At 41.7% G+C, this 18,520-nt stretch overlaps 1 long non-coding RNA gene across 1 annotated transcript; it reads left to right on the plus strand.

Annotated features, from left to right (window-relative positions):
• The first annotated feature begins 13,267 nt into the window (after window positions 1-13,267).
• Window positions 13,268-17,379, plus strand: LOC116661547. Its single transcript, XR_004317425.1, has 3 exons — window positions 13,268-13,368; window positions 16,460-16,722; window positions 17,008-17,379. It is a non-coding gene; the product is annotated as an uncharacterized LOC116661547 (long non-coding RNA).
• Window positions 17,380-18,520: the final 1,141 nt, after the last annotated feature.

The raw sequence follows: 18,520 nt of genomic DNA on the forward strand, positions 1-18,520 counted from the left end.
CAATTGTCAGCCAAATTGCTATCAAATATCGTGTGTGTTTAGGAGACAGGGGTTCTGAGGAAGAGAATTGCTTGGTGGGTCCTATGGGATGGGGGCGTGGCTTTCTCACCACCTTTTGAGTGATACTCTGAATGCAGAGGTGTTCCATTTGAACACTGAACAACAACAACAAAAAGCAGAAGGCTCGAACTCCTCGTCAGGAGCCAGTGATAGAGACCAGCTGATTCATCCTCCACGAAGGGTCCAAAGGATCGCGCTTTTGGATGAGCGCTTACGAGGGCGCATGTGGGCTCTCCCTAGAGAGCTAATATTTTTTAGAGTATATTTAAATGCACAAAAATGAGTGGATGAGAGCACAGGGCTTAATGAAGGAGTAGCATTCTCTCTTTTTGCACGGAAGCTGGAGTTCTGACACCTTGACTGGATGCCTCAGGTACACTCAGGACTCGTGAGCCTTTGATGAGCAAAGTGATGTCTCAAGTTCTGTTAGAAAACCTGAATTCATTCAAGTTTTTTTGTTTTTGTTTTGGAAGTCAATATTATTTTGTTTACCAACTATTCCTCTAAAGTCTTCATGACTTTTTTTCTTAACTTGTATATTTCTATAGACATAAGACTTATATAAGACATGGTACAGGGACAACCAGCTGACAGGTGTCAATTACACAAATTTGTTCCAGTTTGAACAGACGTCAGTTAAATGGTTTGGAAATTTATCAGCTAGTGGTCATGAAATCCGATGGGCAGGTTTTCACTGTAACATGTTAAAAACAAGAACAAAATTCAACGAGACCCAGGGAAGAGACAGGAGCCAAGTTCAAGTAGCTGTGCTATCTGACGTCTTCTTTGGGCATCCCATCTGAAACCCTCATTAAAGCCAGAGAGCTGGAAATGGTTTTCCAGTTCAACACAGCAATCAGATTTAAACAGATTAGGCAATTCACATATTTCTAAAGTCCAAAAACACATTACGAGGGCATTGTTTCAGAGCACGGGCGCCGGGGGCTTCTCTGCCCCCAAGCTCTCTTTCCCATTTCCTCCTCCAAAACCGACTGTGATTGCTCCGTGTCACCATTCACAGCTGGACTTCGCATCCGCATTTGCAGCCGATGCTTCATCTGAAATGCTGGTAGTATTTGTCAGCCTCGAAGTGTCTTGAGGCTGCTTCTGGGAGATACAAGGAGGAAACTGATAAGGAAGGCATCAGAAGGGCAGTTAATTGCCTCCAGTCTCTTGGTGCCGGGAATATTTAAAATCTATGGGATTAAAGGCAGATTAAAAACTGTGGAAGCCGGGGCCCAATAGCGCTGAAAGATCACAATCAGCGAGGGTAATGGCAGAGAAAAAATGAATGTGGCAAATAAAATGACAGATAGGAAATTCAGATCCGCTTCTAATGCTCCAAGTTCCATCTTGTAAGCACAATTCATCTACGTGTAAATCATTTTTTGGCTTCAAGCTTATCAGCCAATCGGTGAATTAAAAATGCTCTTTCCTTGGAGGATTAAAGAGGTTGATTGAAGTCAGTGTGAAAACTGGCTAATAAGTCTGGAAATGTCAGGAGGGGGCTTCAGAGGAACTCAGGGTACTCCCCCCCGCCCCCAGTGCTGTGAAACAGGAAGTTTCCAAAGCTGTGAAGTTCTGTTACTTTGAGAAATGTGTTTGCATTTTCTGTGGGTGACAAGGGAAGGAGTGTTTGGATTTGCAGAGTGAGTGGGGATATTTCCACGTAAGGCACATAGGCAGAAAAATATGAATGAAAACAATTGCTACGGACAGAAATCACTTCTCCAGAGGGAAGGCATTACAGACCTGGCGCCCATAAAGTTTGCAACACTAAGTGTCTATTTTAAATTGTAGCACCATAATGATTAGTATTTGATTTTGGAACCATCAGTTTAATTGAAAAATTGATGTTTATTTGGGCTCCTGAATTAAATATACTATAATTACTCCTGGTGCTTTTTTTTTTTTTCTCAAAGCAATTGAAATACTGGAGATGGAGTAAATTTCTCTTAAACTAGAGACTTGTTTTCTAAAACAACTTTTGTTTTCAAATATGTAGCCGTCTACTATTTGATTCAAATTTTCCTTAGAGGCAGTAGTGGTGAGGAGAGCCCCGCATTGGTTCTGGGCTTCAGCGGGATTTCTGCAGAGATGACTGCTTGGGAAATCAGGAAAATAAGGTTGCTCAGGAGACTGGAGGGCACTCTAAATGCAGGCGTTCCATTCTCATTCAATATGCCCAGGTGAACAAGGGAATTCTGAGCACAAGCATCAAACTGAGACAGATTGTAGGATGGAGAAAAACTTCATTAGTTTCCGTAGTTTTTTTTTTTTTTTTTATCCCCATCTGCAGCAAGTATGGGGTACTTACCTCTGTGCTAAACCTAATGTTAGCCGCCTCACCTCTGATGTAGAATTGTCTAGGACCACCTAACAACGTGGTGAAGCAGGCTTTGTAATTCTGATTTGATGGATGACCTAGCCGTGAGGTAGGGAGGTAGCAACTTTCTCAAAGTGACTCAGGAAGTAAAGAGAGCAATCTAGATTCCAGCCCAGGTCTGTCTGATGCATCTCACCACACAGCAAAACCCTTTTGCGTTTTGAAGAACAGGTAAAACCCACACAGAGAGGTGGTTATTTATTTACCTATCTATTTATTTATAAATCAGAAAGGTGGCCTTAAGATACCCATTGACTGATAAACAGGGGTCCTAGGGCATACTTGAAGTGACAGATCTATTGTCTGATTTGGAGAGTCTGGGAAAAGTTCCTTCAGCCCTTTCTATCATTGATTTTTGGGATGTAGTCATTAACTATTTGTTTCATGGCATTAAGATTTTCCTGTAGTGGAGAAGGGTACAGCTCAGTGGTACAGCATGTGCTTAGCATGCACGAGGTCCTGGGTGCAATCTCTAGCAACTCCATTAAAAGTTAATAATAACAACAACAACAACAACAATAATAATAATATACATTTATTAGGATGGGGATGGATGGGAAAGGAGAGCCCAAGGGGAGGATGCTTTGATTTTGATTTTCCCAGAGTCACCACGATCATCTCCAGGGATGGGCACTGCTGGGTTTCGTTCATGACTCTGGAACCACTTACTGTTTTTACTTTGATTGCATCTTACTTTCTTAACTTATTAAATGACGTGACTCATATTTATTTTTCTCTCATCTCGCTCTCATACTTCCACAGAAATACTAAGGTTGGGAAGAGTCCATTGGGTCCTCTGGTTTTGAGAGTGTGCATTGGGTTGGTGCGTTGCCTCTTGGTCGACTCGGGTCGTAGGCAGAGTTTTTCTTGGCTCTTCCAGACTTGCCCTGGACCGAAGTAGGGATGTCTCATCTGGAACTTATGGTTCAGCTCTAATCTTCGGTCCAGTATCTTGAATTCTCTTCCAAAAGTTTTCTTTCTTAGTTCCAACACTTCCTTGGTCCTTACAAGGTCAGTCTGGGAGCTAATCAGTGCCAACCAAGGGCAGAGAGAGAGCAATGAGATCAATCATGGTTTGTTTTTTTTTTTTCCTGCTAACTTAATTCCTTGCTTGCATCTCAACTTCTCTGTTCTTGAACTAGAACTTCAATAATCCATCCTTATTTATTTTTATAACAGAGTTTTCTCCTGTTTTAAAAGCATCATGTGTTTGTTATTGAAGAATTGGAAAATTTATAAGAATATACAGAGGAAATTGAGTCCCTGCCACCGTGTGATGCAGGGATAACCTCCGTTAGCATTTGGGGATATGTACATTTTGTCATTTATGGTCAAGTAAAACTATATTTACTTTATTTTTAATAAATGAAAATTAATTTTTATTCAGTGTTGTTACTTAATTTTTCATGCACTTTATCATGAGTATTTTCTTGTGCCAATAAACATTCTTCAGCACTACATTTTAAAATCATAGGTGCATAATTGTAATATATGGATGGATGAACCTACTTTATTGAACTAATCCCTATTTATGGACACTGTTTTCTGTTTCCAATTTTTTTTTATCATAAATAAAGTCCAAATGATCATCGTTTTGCATAAAGCATTAATTAGTCTTTTATACATTTTTATGGTCAAGCTAGTCATATTTATTTTAGGGAATTTAGAAAATGCATAAGAAGAAACAAATTAAAGGAATTGATCATAATGTCCACTGAACTATTAGCATCCATTGTACATTCTTCCAACCCTTTGCTATAGACCGTGTGTGTGTGTGTTGGGGGGGGGTTACAAAACTAAGGGCTAGTTATTGATTCTTGATGCTGTCAACAGATAACTCTTAGTATTTGTTTTTGTCATGCACTATTTTAAGTGCTTCATGTAGGTTAATTTACTTAATTAATTCAATATTTAATTCCATAATCTTATGAAGTAAGTACACTTGTTATTCCCATTTTATAGGTGAGGAAACTGAGGCACAAGAAAGTGAATTTAGGAAGTGGTAGAACCAGAATTCACCCATGGAGTTCGGGTTTGGGACAACCGACTCAGGTTTCCGGCGTTCGCAGGGTGCCTGGGGCCAGCGGCTGGGAATGGAGCCGGACAGTCTTGTGATTCTCTGGTGACTTGGATTTCTGGACTGATGGCTTCCAGCCTAGAAGAATGCCTTTGGTCCTCCTTCCCCGTTCCCCGAGGAGGGTAGCCTGTTCCACTTTCCTGCCCTGTGCTCCACTTCCTCGGGGCTGTGCTCTGCTTATCTGATGGACTGATTTGAGCTAATGTGTAGCTCCTCTAGGGTAAAAATACACCTGCTTGTGAAAGGGGGCTTTCGAGAGACCTCTCCATTGCGTCATAAATTCTTGGGACATTAGAGAGGAAGGTATTCAGGGAAAACGATTTTTTTTTTTGTCTCTGAAATGGCACAGTTTAACTGACAAGTCACTCAAAAGTCTGGTTCCTGTTCACACAAACAGAAGATGGTATTAACACGTAAAGCTTCCTTTAAGACGGTCACTCTTTGAATGTTCTCTGCGTTCAATTTTCTGCATAAAATTTCATTTTTGTAAAAGGAGTCCAAAGTCCCCATAAACAGAAGTAATGTCCTCAAGACTAGAAGGGTTTACGTGTAGGAATCCTAACAGACATTTCCAAGTTGGAAAACAATGAAGTGGACAATCTTGGGGGCACAACGAAAGCTTTGGAACCTCGGACTCCGACAGCAAACAGAACAGCAAACACTAGCTGTGCTTAGAGACTAGAGAGAGGAAGTAAAGACCTCGCTCATCTTCCTCGTGGCTGCTTGTGAGATTCCCAGTGGCCATTTCTGTTCGGCAGTTTGTAAATATGACATATCCCTTGCTCAGATGAGTAGAGAATATTTCTCTCCAATGATGGATGTGGCCCTTCTGCACCGAGATAAGACTGGTAAGAAATAAGCGCAAGGGGAAATTCAAGCAGGACTCCGGTTCCCTTTGCTCCCATTCAGCTGTACCTTTGAAGGTCAGCTTTTGGAATGATCCTGACGTTCTAGAGAAGAAGCGAGATTACACAGAATGTCCTAGTAATTTGCTTTCTCAACAGCCACCACTTTGGCTTTCCTTTGCCTTTAATTATAACCTGAGGTAGAAGGGCAGGGATTGCCAGGGCTAAGAATTCTTTTGCATTTGCATCACAAAAATCTTAGAATCTTAGGAATTTTCCATTTATTTTTTACACTCTTGGTAACGTAGCTTCTGCCACACCCGCAGGGACCTAGAGCAATGTTTATCTCTTTTAGTCCTGAAGGAAAAAGCCTCAGCATGTACTGATTCCCTGAGAATGGGAAACAGCATCCAAAGGACACATTTGGGCAAGATATTTTCATTTTTTGAGGTAACAGCCACTTTCTGCAATTCTAAGGGATAACCGCTCATTCCAGTGAATTTATACCTGAAAGCAAAGAAAAAGGATGGAAGAGGACTTGAGAAGAATACCGTCATGAATCTTTCTTCCTCCTGCAAATTCCAACCACGGGAGAGAAGTGCTAGTTACTTATGTCATGCAGACATACACCTGGTCCACCTGCCACCCAGGTTAAAGTCCTAAGTCAGCCAAACCGCTGGGGGTGACTTTTTCATCATCGTCAACTTCCAAAGATAGAGATTCTTTTTTCCCCTCTCATCCACATCAGAGTATCCATCACCATCCCTGCTGTCACTCACTGAGCCTAACTGGGGAATTTCAGATGCTGAGAAATCTTCCCTGCACACCCCCACCGCCCCCCGTCTGTGTGCTGCCTGTTCAGTCGGATGCCCTGTGGTCCCAGGATAGGCTGTGACGATGAGAATGAAGCTGCTGGCCGCCCCATCTAAGTACACTGCAGGCTGTGCGCCACCTGTCTGCCCTTTTTTACTTGCAAAATGGAAATCTCTCTAAGCGCTATCGTCTCTGACATTGCTGTAAAAACAAAAAACAAACAAACAAACAAACAAAAAAACAGTTTTAGTGATAAGAGGAACCCAGTGGAAGGGCAGTCTGGGATATGTGGCAGGGATATATTTTTGACCCCATATTTTGAAACTTTGGATGCAACAGACATATCTAAGCAAAGTTGTGCCTTGCCTGTTAAAAGGGAAGATTAATATCCAATAAATTACTTCCCCAAGTCTTTAGTCCTGAATTTCAGTTCTTAATGCACCATACCATACTCCATCATGGAAAATCAATTCATTTTCTTATTCTATTTTTTTTCTCATTTTGGTTTCTCTTTTGATTAATGTGTTTTTATTTTCACAAATGTCTCACAGGTCCTTGCATATTAATGAAATTTTAAATATATTATTAATGTTTGGAGTTTTTTTAAACCAAAGTCACAGAATTTTCCTCTCTGAATATTTAAAAGCAGAATAGGGTGAAGGATTATCGTTCGAGAATTATTTTGATCCAATCCTTTCTGGAGGCAGTAGAATTAATTTGACCTTTAAATGTCTACTTCAGATCCATGCTTCTCTAAAAATATAATCTGAATTAGGTAGGGGAAAGTCAAATCTCTGCTGAAACAGGGCATAATACATACAGTAGGTACTTAAGTAAGAGACAAAATAATCTTAATTTTAAAAATTGTAACCTGATCAAAATTAGATAGTTTCTTCTTTTCATATGTCCTTCCACTTTTAGGGTCCAGTAAAAATTACATTATAGGCTTGGATAACAGAATACAGACTGTTTTCTAATTTGAATCTTATCTTGTGATCCCAGGACAGATTTTAGCTTGTCTGCTTCATTTCTTCATGTACAAAATGATAGAAAGTGTACTTTTCACCCTTTAAGGCAGTATAATGTACTGAAAAAAAAAAAAAACTTAAAGTTTTGTAGTCAGGGATACCTGAAATGGAGGCTTTTTAAAAAAATCTTAATATCTGGGTAATTGTAAGTAAATTCCTTAGCACCTCAGAGTTTTATTTTACTCACTGTAAAATGAAATGATCATTTTGATCTTCATTTTATGACGAGAGTTTGATGAGTTTATGGACATAAATCCCCGGGCATACAGCAGATGCACCTTAAATGTCCATTTCCACACTTCCATCCTCTCTTGCTCCTCTTAGGTTGTTGCATCCGACAAGGGTTTGTGATATTGAACAGCAAGGCTGACGAGTCCACAGCGCTTATTAGGGATTAGGTAATCTGCTGAGCATCTGATGTATTTCGTTAATTCAGTCAATCCTCATAGTGATCCTAGGGAGCAGATGATATTAGCTCAGTTTCACAGATGAAGGAGCAAAGTAGGAGATGTTAAAGGACGGGACTAAGGTCACAATGCAGGGAGGAGAGCATTTACGTGCATGAACCCAGACTCTCTGCCTTTGAGGTCGCGCTTTCCACCTGTGTCAGCTGGGACACCAGTAAGCAGCAAGCCTGGCTTCCCTGACCCTGAGCCTGCCAGTGGGAAAGCCCGTTGAAAACTCTGGCCCAGTGCTACCCACACTAGTTTAAACACACATAGGATTCTTGGGAAAATATGTTTGGGAAACAATTAAATCAGTTTATTGGGTGTAAGGCTTTTTCAGAATGTCTCAAGAAGGCATTTGATATACTAAAGCATATTGCAAATCTTCAAGAATGTGGGGGGGTGTGTGTGAAATTCAGTGATTCACACTCCCAACTTATCTGACCACAAAAATCTTTATATATATATTTATATATATATTCATATTTAAGTATAGTCAGTTTTACAATGTTGTTACTTTCTGGTGTACAGAATAGTGATTTGGTCATACATATAAATCTATTCTTTTTCATTATAAGTTATTACAAGATATTGAATGTAGTGCCCTGTGCTACACAGTAGGGCCTTGTTGTTTATCTATTTTATATATCGTAGTTAGTATCTGCAAATCTGGAACTCTCAACTTATCCTTCTTCTGCTCCCCACTGTGGTAACCATAAATTTGTTTTCTATGTCTGCAAGTCTGTTTCTGTTTTGTAAATAACTTCATTTGTGTCATTTTTTTAGATTCCACATGTAAGTGATGTCATATTATATTTGTCTTTGTCTGACTTACTTCACTCAGTGTGATAATGTCTTGGTCCACCCATGGTGCTGCAAATAGCACAATTTCATTCTTCTTTATGGTCGAGTAATATTCCTTTGTATATATGTATATATGTATATATATACCACAACTTCTTTATCTGTCATGGACATTTAGGTTGCTTCCATGTCTTGGCTATTGTAAGTAGGAACACCCAAATCTTTTCAAGGAACATTTAGTCACATTTTAGAGATATACAGTTTAATACATGTGAATATAATCCATCTGTCTCCTTTTATGGATGGGGCAATGGATGTCCAGAGATAGGATGGAACTTGCTCAGATGGCAGACAGTTTGTGGTAGGGTTGGGATAAGACTCAGGCTTCTGACTTCAGCTTCAGTGCCCTTGCCTCTAAGCACATGTCACGGTGCCTCAGACACAGAGCCACAATATTATTTCCCAGTGCTCCTGCCTTCCTCACTCAGTACATGGACTGGAACTGACATGTAGCTTTATATCATAATATTGTAATGTTTTTAAAAACAGACAATGTTACTTTTAGGTGCATAATTAACGCAGCCTGCAATGGGATGGTTTTCCTCTTACTCTTGCTCCTGGAGCTCTGTGCGGAGTTCTTAAAAGCCAGACATCCGCCTGAGGGCTGGGACGTGGTTGGTTATTCTGCTTTCAAGTCCCTGAAGATCACATCTCTAAAGCACTCTTTAAAGAAGTGGGTCATAGGAATGAAACAGCTTTGAAACACAATTCTGAAATCTTTGAAATATTTTTAACCCTCCCAGAGATTTGAACATAATGCTTGACTAATCTAGCAAACAGGGTGTCACTGTAAATGAGAAAAGGTGAATTCAGCATAGAGGGTGGGTGGGTAAATGTGGGCAGGCCAAATACAAATGATATGTATAGAGTTCTGGTATCTCTCATAATGCTGTAAATCCCAATTTCCAAATACTAAGGAACAACAGAACTTGATTTGAATCAGTGGCCACCGTCCACCTGCTCTTAATTTAGGGAGAAATTGTTTCAGGGGAAAAACGGTACATGGAAGCCAATTTTCCAGTGAACACTAATTCTCTGTCATGAGGATGCATTCTGGCTGAGCCACCTTAGATTCTGCTGAGGCATCCTTAGTGGTCAGGTGAGGTTTTGGCGATACAGGAAGCTCCAAGTTTAAATGTTGGAGAATCTTCTATGTTGCCATTCTAATTTTATGAGAGTAAATATGTACATTAAAAGAAAAAAAGGAAATCAATCAATTACAGCCATGAAAAGAGGACCCATGAAAGACGTTGATTTCTGGAGGAGGAAGTCTGGATAGGAGAGGTGGGTAATCCCCTGTCCCCCATTCTTCTCTCGGAATCACAGTGGTTTTACAGATGTTTCTCCGCAGCTCCAGTGGGCAACTGGTTTTATGACTGCCTGCGAGCAATGGCTGTGAGGATCCTGTTTAAAATGATATATTTGATATGCAAATGAAACGAAAGGCGAAAAAAAGGAGCCGGCTGATAAGACTCAAGACTGATCTCAAGTGAGGGTCACGGTGGGGGGATAAACAATGATCACATTCATGAATCAGACTTCTGTTTACTCTGCCTTTGTCAAAACTAAATATTTATTAATTACACCCAGGAAGGCTAGCATGTGTGGATGAGCAAATTAGCACATCAAAACCTTGGATACGATTTGGTGAGAATCACGGATTGGGTCAGAGTGTAGGGGGAGGAACCTGGCAAAAGGATTAGACACCGGAGTCCACAGTTTATTTTGATATTAATTGAGCCATAGCCAAGTGCTTTGCTAAATCCCAGGCAAAAACTTCATGTAACAAAATTACCATTAATGAGCTTAGAGTAAGTTTTTGTTTTATTCTTTTATGGGCAGGATTGATGACAGTAAATATCTAGAAAATGCTGGCAGGCAAATGGCTGTAATTGCCTTCAGAGAAGAACTATTTCAACTTGCCAGCTCTTGTAAAACTATATCCAAAGGTCAGGAGACTTGTACACAAATGTGGTAACCTTGGCAAAACCACCTTCTCTGCCGAGTCCTTTACTTTTACCTCTGGAGGTTTTTCTTAACTGTGCGGTTCTGGAATTTCAGTGTTTGTTCTTCTGTCCTGCTTCCCCCAAACTTTAAATTTTTATTAAGAAGTTTCATGGATATATTTTTCCAAAGCCAGCTCCCTAGTGTACACAAAGCTGAGTGATGAAGGGTTTAAGTAGGGATGACATCTTCATGGGGGACTTTTTAACTGTCCTCATCCTTGGCAGCCATCACCCGTTCTCTTCTGCTGCTATCAACGCCCCTTGCTTCTCCCTAAAAACATTTCATTTTAAGTTACTTACTAATTCTTGCTGTCTATTTCCAGCCTTTTCCTTTTGTATCCTTGGCCACACACACAGGCAGGCAGTAGGCAGCCACCTCGCTCTGTGAGTTTTGATTCCTTATCAGTAAAATGAGCATCCACTCTGTAATTCTCAACCTTAGCTTACATTTAGAATCATCAGGGGAAATTCTAATTTGATTGTTTTGGGGTAGGGTCCAGGCACTGGTATATATATTTTTTAAGCCCTCAAAAGATTTTAATAAACAGCTAGGGTCCAGCCCCACTGAATTTCTAAAGCCTTGCTACTTGAAGTATAGCAAATTATTCCCAGTCTTGAACTCCTGAATACATTTATATACTCAGATAATATTAAAAACAACATTATACATCTGTCTTCATTCCTTGGCAACAAATCATATGTTATGCTCAGCCTCAGATTTTGCTTTATCCAACTGTTAGACCAATTAACTAGAAATCCCCCCAAACATCCCCTTTTGTGAAATTATAAATTTTATTATTAACTCGATTCTTTCCAGGGTACTTTTAGAAGTTTTCAGTTGCCTTCATTTTATTCTGTATGCTACATGGTGCTGGAGAGGAACGAATGTGGCTACTTGGGGCCAAGAAAGAAATAGTAAGAGAGAGAAAACTTGGTACTCTTACAAGTTCTTAGAGAAAAGTAGTATTTGAACATTAGAGCTCTGCACTGTGTGGAGATGTAAAACTGCGCACATACTCGGGACTGTTGTCAACCTGACAGGGGAAGAGGACACATTTGCACACATTTTCTAAGAGCTCTGGGAGGCACTTCATATTTAGGAAGAGTGAGAAGACTGGCCAGAGGTATGGGGCAAAGAGCCCATTTCAACTGATAAGAACTTCCGCTCTCCCCCAGGACTGAAAGAAAGGGAGAGTGCAGAGTTCTCAGTTGTAACCGCCTGGTAATCCACACGTTTATCGTTCATTACGCAATATTTTTTTATGCGGTGCCTTGAGGTCCTTAGAGGATCTCTAGTCTAAAGACTGAATGAATAATAATTGATTTAAAAAAAATGCAAGGCTAGCTCAGAAGGGAAAGGCACTGAAGCTAGAATGTGACAAAGAAAAAACGCAGGTAGGGAAAGAAAATCTCACGCAGAGATGGAGTGTGTAGTTACTTGAGTGTGTAGTTATTCTTCATTGATCAAGAATATCACTCAAGTTCATGGACCAGTGTTGAAATCCCCCAGTGTTAACGGCCCCCTGCTGCCAGGAGATTCATTCAAGTTGGGCAGTTGGGTTTGGCATAGCAGAAAACCCACAGGCTGTCATGTGAGAGTCACACAGACTTGGGCTGGAATCCTGAAACTCTCATTTATTAGCTTTGTTGTCTTAGGGGATTTATTTAACCTCCAAAAAGGGACATTTAGGCTTACAGACAAAGGTTGTTGTGAGGATTAGATGAAACCATCCCTGTGAAAACAGTTCCTCTGGTGTCTGTCACGCCGTGGGATGTCTGTATATCTCTTTCTCTTCTCCCTTCTCCACAAAGACATGGTCAGTGGCTTCCCAAATATTTTAAACTCCAAACATTCTAGAAGAAATATTAAGGCATAGATACCTTCCTCTTGGTCTGAAGTAACCTTGGATTGTTCAATTGTTTTCTTCTGAGTGGAAAGGGCTCAAATCAAATGAAGACATCAGAGGGTGAGGGGAGGGCAGTGGTGGGAAGGTGGGAAGTGATGCCTTGGGAATTGGGACTCATTTGGGTAACAAGGCGTAAGGGAAGGAATTTGGGACCCAGAGGAGAGCTACTTTTATATTTTTCTTTTGGAGCAGGATGGTCTTATCATTTAAAATCCTATGATGTCATTTCTTTCTTTTTCCTCCCCTCTGGTGCAAAACAGATAACAAATGGGCAAAATGGGCCACCTTGGTCTTACAGGATTCACCCACAGTCAGGAAAGCTTACTCTCAGAAGGCTGTGTGTAATCCTATGAATGTATATGTCAGCTTTTCTATTCTTAATGCCATGCTATTTGTTTAAGTCATATGCACACACACAAAGTCAGCCCTGGTCAAGGCTTTTATGATAGAGGACTATAATTTTTAAGCCTGATTCCTTAAATTTAAGCAGAAGAGATTTTCATCACTATCGCTTTAAAGTCTGGGTCCCCCACTCAGGTAATCACTTTGCCTTGATCACAGAAAACTTAAAAAATCTTTATTGCTTGACTAGGGGGACATCACCCCAATAAGCATTTAATCATCGACAAGCCTGGTGGTTTAGAGTGACCAGTGCGTGACCGTGTCCCACAATTCTGATCCGTGTGGAATGTCTACTTTCAGTTCGGCCATCAATCAGACACAACCATGTGAAGGGGAGTCCGGGCTGAGAGGCGTGGCCTCAGGTGGAGACCAAGTCCTAATAAACCTGTGCAGCCCAGCAGGCAGTGCTTGTCCTGGCTGTCTCTGTTCTGTGCGGGGAGGAAGCCATTCATGGAAAGAACAGGAAAACTCCGTTCCCACTTGACAGGCAGAGGAGGAAACGGAATCAAGGTCAAGTTCTCTAATGACACCGAGGTAGCTCCTTTCCAAATCATCTTAGTGAGTTTATACTCAACTTCCTTCTTCACGCCTTAAGATGCAATTTGAATAGGATATTTGATACGTTGATTTTCTGAGGCAATAAGCCGTCAGATGATTTCTTTTTTGGCCATGGGTGGTTGGCTCCTAGGAGTTACATCTCATCTTCACAGTTCATTTCAGGTATTTAATCCAAGACTGACTCAGTTAAAAGTATCAATTACCTAGGGGAATTTCCTAAAGCTCTTTTTGGGTTCTTTAATTCCAGGGTTGGCCAGGAATGAATTTATTTATCTAGGAATGCTAAATATAGCAGCTTAGTAATAAGTGACAGACATCAGAAGCAGTTTACTTTGAGATTATCAGCCGTTTATTATAATCGGGGGAAGGAACGAGAGAAACTTCAAGAAACGTCTCCAGGAAGACTTGCCTGCGGATTATGTTTTTCTTCTCTACATGCGCATCTAGAAAGACTGCTTGACACAGCTCAGTTCCCAGGGATCCAGAAGTATTTTTTTCCAGGACAGAGTTTTAGGCAAAGATGTCCTTGTGATGTAGACTCTCCAGATTTTATTTTTAAGACTCATTTCCTCTAAGTGGGCCTGTGTTTTATCCTTCCTTTTATTTTTTTCTATTCATATTTAAACTCTGGGACAGGAGTTAGGAGTAAATGACTGTCACTATTTTAGGTGTGGCCTTTCCCATTGATATTTGCATTTTCATAGAGAACCAAGCCTTAAGCCAAAGGAATGATATTTTAATGGTATAATTTCAGCCCGTAACAAATGAACCAAGGATAGGTTTTGGCAGTTGGGCCAGTTGGCAGTCCCGAAAACCATGCCAGACCTATTTACTAAGCCAAACTTAAGTTAAAATAAAGCATTTGCAAAACTTACGATGGCTCAAAAAATTATTGTGGTTTGTAGTTTACGTCTAGTGGTTTACAGCCGTGGTGACTCTGAGCCATTGTTTTCTAGGTCAGATTTTACTTGAAATGTTCATTCTCAATTTTCCTCCTTAAAGAATCTCCAAGTTCAGGAAATTCCAATTAAAAAAAAACCCTGGAATCCAATTAATTAAATTGCCAAGTCTTATAATAAAACTACACCCAAGAAACAAAAATCCACTGTTAGAATCTGTTTTGCAACCCGGGATTTGGAAAATACAGATATCGTAATTCATGCTTTCCTAAGAATTGGCAAATTTATCTTTACAGTGGATTGAAGCCAGTAACGCGTTGTGTCTTTAAGGCTTGGTGCCCAATTGTTCCAAGCCGTCCACAGATGTTAGTTAGAAATCCATATATTTGTTAAGAGGAGATGTTCTTTCTAGTGGAAGTTAGGTATGTCCCAGCCCAGGGTTTTTGGTTGAGGTTCTGTCAGGATGCGTTTGCTAATGGAAATGGAGACTTCTGGAAGCCTTTTGCAAATGTTAGCATCATGGTTGACTTTCAGTACATTCGTACTGTTTGCGTTTGTGAATGGACAGTTGTGGTGGAAATGTGGAAAAAAAAGATCGATAAAAAGGAAAAAAAATTACAAGTCTCAGATCGTTCCTTAATTCATCATGTTTTTGAACCAATACATGCAGCTGTCATTGACGGAGTACTGCTATGTGTCTCGCATTCAAGCCAAACACTAGCGATAAAGATACAAACTGAAAAACATCTCTGTTCTCAGGCCAGTGGAGGAGGGAGGCAAGTGACTAAACACTGTGCAGCAGTGTCTGTGCAGTGGATCTAGGAGGCCAGGGGAGAGGACCAGCTCCTTCTTGGCCTGAGGTCAAAGGTAGTTCTCATTATATACTTGAGAGTCATCTTCTCCGCTAGGCGGTAACTTCCAGTGAGGGCAGGACATGTCTTTCACATCTGACACATGGTAGATGCTCAGATCACATCTGTTGATTGACTGGCTAAATAAAAAAATGGGTAACTAAGTGAATATATAAATGTCAGGCACTTGGATGACAGGGGTGAGCCAAGCCGACACAGCTCCTGCTCCCATGGCCCTTGATGGGCGACTGACATTTAACAGACAGACAAATAATTGATGAACATCATTGTGTGCACTCTGAGAAGAACAAGCAAGTGGCCCAGAGTGTGAAGTGTTACTAGAAGTCAAGTAAAATGAGACTGTTGTCCATAGAAAGGCAACTCCTGACCTTACTAAGAGAAGTTTTAAGTTAAGCAGTAGCTGTGGGAGATGAGCCAGTTAGGAGAGTTCACGTGGACTGTCCTGAGACATTTTGGCTGAGAAGGGGAGGAGAGAGCCAGGGGAGTAGCTCGAGAAGGAGACAAGGTCAAGGATTTTGCATCTTTGAGGTGGAAAATGCTAGAATATACTTCCATTTGGCATATAGCAACATCCCATAAACACTGGTGACTAATGCATGAACGAATGAGCTAAGTATTAAAGGATGAGTAGGACTTAGATGGGAGTATGGGGTTAAGGAAGATTTTCCAAAGAAAGTACACACCAGAGCAAAGTTCCAGAGACCGAATAGGATGTGGGAAATTCTCTCCCTCAAAGCTGCCCACTGATTTATCTTTTCTTAATGCTGCATATAGTTTTGGTGCCCTGAACATGTTTATAAACATAACAAATACAGCATGGTCATAACAGGAAAAATACATAAAATAATAGCATAATTTTTATGTTTTCCGTGTAAACTTAGCTTAAAAGAATGGCTAGTAACATTTTCATATTTGTAACCGATATTTGCCCATATGCTGAGAGTTTACAGAGAAATCTTTCCATCTGTTATCTTATTTAAGCCATGCAACAAATACAGCGAAAAGCATGAGAAACGTCTTAGGGTCCCCGTTTAGGTTTCTCTAGGGCAGAACCTGAAACGTGGACTTGGATGACAGCAGTTCATCTGGGAGTCAGTGCAGGAGGAGGAATGTGAAATGACGGAGTATCGGGGGAGGGAGGGACAAGAGAATGGTCACGTAAATCACTCAGGAGCTGCCCTCCCAGAGAGCTGAGAAGCCAGACGTTCATGCAGTAACTAGCCGCTGTCTCCCATTGGTTCAAGATTGCCCGGGGAGGAGCTGGCTGGGTGGGATGGTAATTTCCCTGTACTTTAGGCTGGACTGGTGCATGAATGGACTGGTTTCCAAGGCCCTCAGAGAAAGCCAGGAGGCAGAAAATCTACAGACACCGGGGCTCTGCCCAAGGTGGGACACCTTTGAACGTGCCTGGAGCTGTCCATCACAGCTGCGCTGACGTCAGCCAGGCCCCGGGAGTGAGCGTGGCCAACACCTGCTCCAGGGCCAGGTCTCACCCTCGTCAACTTCACGGTGAGGCGGTGGATGCTCAGAAAGGGCCGTGACTTTGTCAAGACCCCAGGGTAAGACGCGATTCAATTTTGGGTTGATCTCACTCCAAAAGCTACGTGGTCTCAGAGCTGTCGCAGAGAATTCACACAGGGCAACGTCCCGTACTGCATTTAATGAGGCTGCCAGCTGTACCGACCGTCCCCTGCAAACATCATAAATAGTGTGGAAAGACCGATATTTCTCTCCGAATCAGATCATCTGACACGTGGAATCCGAACACTGAATCTCCTGGCGTTTGGGGGAAACGTACATGTGTGCAAATATTTTTCTTTTTCTCACTTTTGTTCCCTTTTAAGGGTCTAGAGGCTTCTGACGGGCTCACCTCAAGCCGAGGCTGCAGAGTGAGGAAGCTCTTTTTCTGAGACCCCTGCATCTACTGAGAGTCTACTGCTGGGGGCATCATTTCATCGGCCCGGCGCCACTGGAAACGTCTCAGAGAAAGTCTGACTTTCCCGAGAGATCCTGCCCGATTCCCAGCGAGAAGGGCTTCCCAGGCGGCTGACCAGCCGCTGCACCTGTTTGTAAAGGCGACCCGGCCCTCACGCCCCGGCTCCCCGGGGGTCCGGCTGGGGCTAGCCGGCCCGAGCGTGTGCGCGGGCTGCTATTCCAAACGAAAGAGCTAGTTTGTTTGTGTTTTAATTATCTCTTCTTACAAGATCTGCCCAGCAGTGTTGCTCCACACGGCTTGAAAGAATTTAATTAAACAACAACAACAAAAAAGAGCCCCGCTTTTGTCACTGTTGTTCCTTAGTTGCTGGAATGAAATCAGACCACGGCTGTGCCGGTGCGTGGAGATGTGTTTTAATTCTTCTCCCGGAGAAACTGCTGTGAAGGCTAAGGACATAAACACTTAGGAGCGCGAGGCAGTTGTTTATTTATTTATTTTGGATTCTATGGAGGGTGTCCCTCTTTCCAAGGGGCCAGAGGAGTGCCAGCTTCCAAGAGATCGGGCCCCCTTCTTTTCCATGGAGAGGGCCGGAACTCTGCAGGCTGACTGGAGTAGAATGAGAGGGCTTATGGGAAACTGGAGCACATTTTAAGTTCTCCAGTAAGGCCGCGTAGACACAGCGGAAGATGGTTGAAAGAGTGTAAAATCTCGGCTCTGGGACTAGTTTTAAGATCATCTGGTTCAGCTTTTCAAAGGTACAAGGAAGGGACCCACCAAGGGTAGCTAAGTGGCCGAGGTGAGTTCCTTGGCTAACAGTGGCATGAGACTTAATTCACAAATGAACACCCCCTTGCCTTATAAAAGGTAATATTTCTATTTTAGAAAAGTTAAACAACACGGATCAACGTTCCGTGAAGATTCCGCGAGCGCTCATAACATCTAAGTCCCTAGAAGGCCTTATTGTTAGACCGTCTCTCTTTTTGTCTTCTCTCCTCGTCTCTCCTCTTCTCCCCTCATCAGAGGCTTGGCAGAGGAAGAAAGAGAGTAGGTGATAATAAAAACCGACTTTGATGCTCCTCAGCCATTTAGCTGAAAAGTTTGCCGCACAGGAGAGGGGAAGAGAGCGCCTCGATTCTTAAGAAGCCCTCCAACGTAAGACATTTTCCTTACACACATGCTGTGGGCCGCCCACCGTTCGGAACCTCTGAAGGTCTAAAAAGTGACTCAGAAATTGTACCTGCCCTACCTTCAAGGCACTTACAACCTGGTTGGCTACACTGGCAAAGCAGTTTTGAGATTTTTTTTTCATATTTGAGAAACAGGAGACAGGAGGTGAGGTAGAAAAGTTCACCTCTCTTTCAGTTTCAAATTTTCCATTGTAAAGGGTTGGGTGGCATTTAAAAGTCAGAAAAAAGAGCAAA

The sequence above is a fragment of the Camelus ferus genome, chromosome 35 (genome assembly GCF_009834535.1).
Source record: "Camelus ferus isolate YT-003-E chromosome 35, BCGSAC_Cfer_1.0, whole genome shotgun sequence".
Lineage (NCBI taxonomy): Eukaryota > Metazoa > Chordata > Mammalia > Artiodactyla > Camelidae > Camelus > Camelus ferus.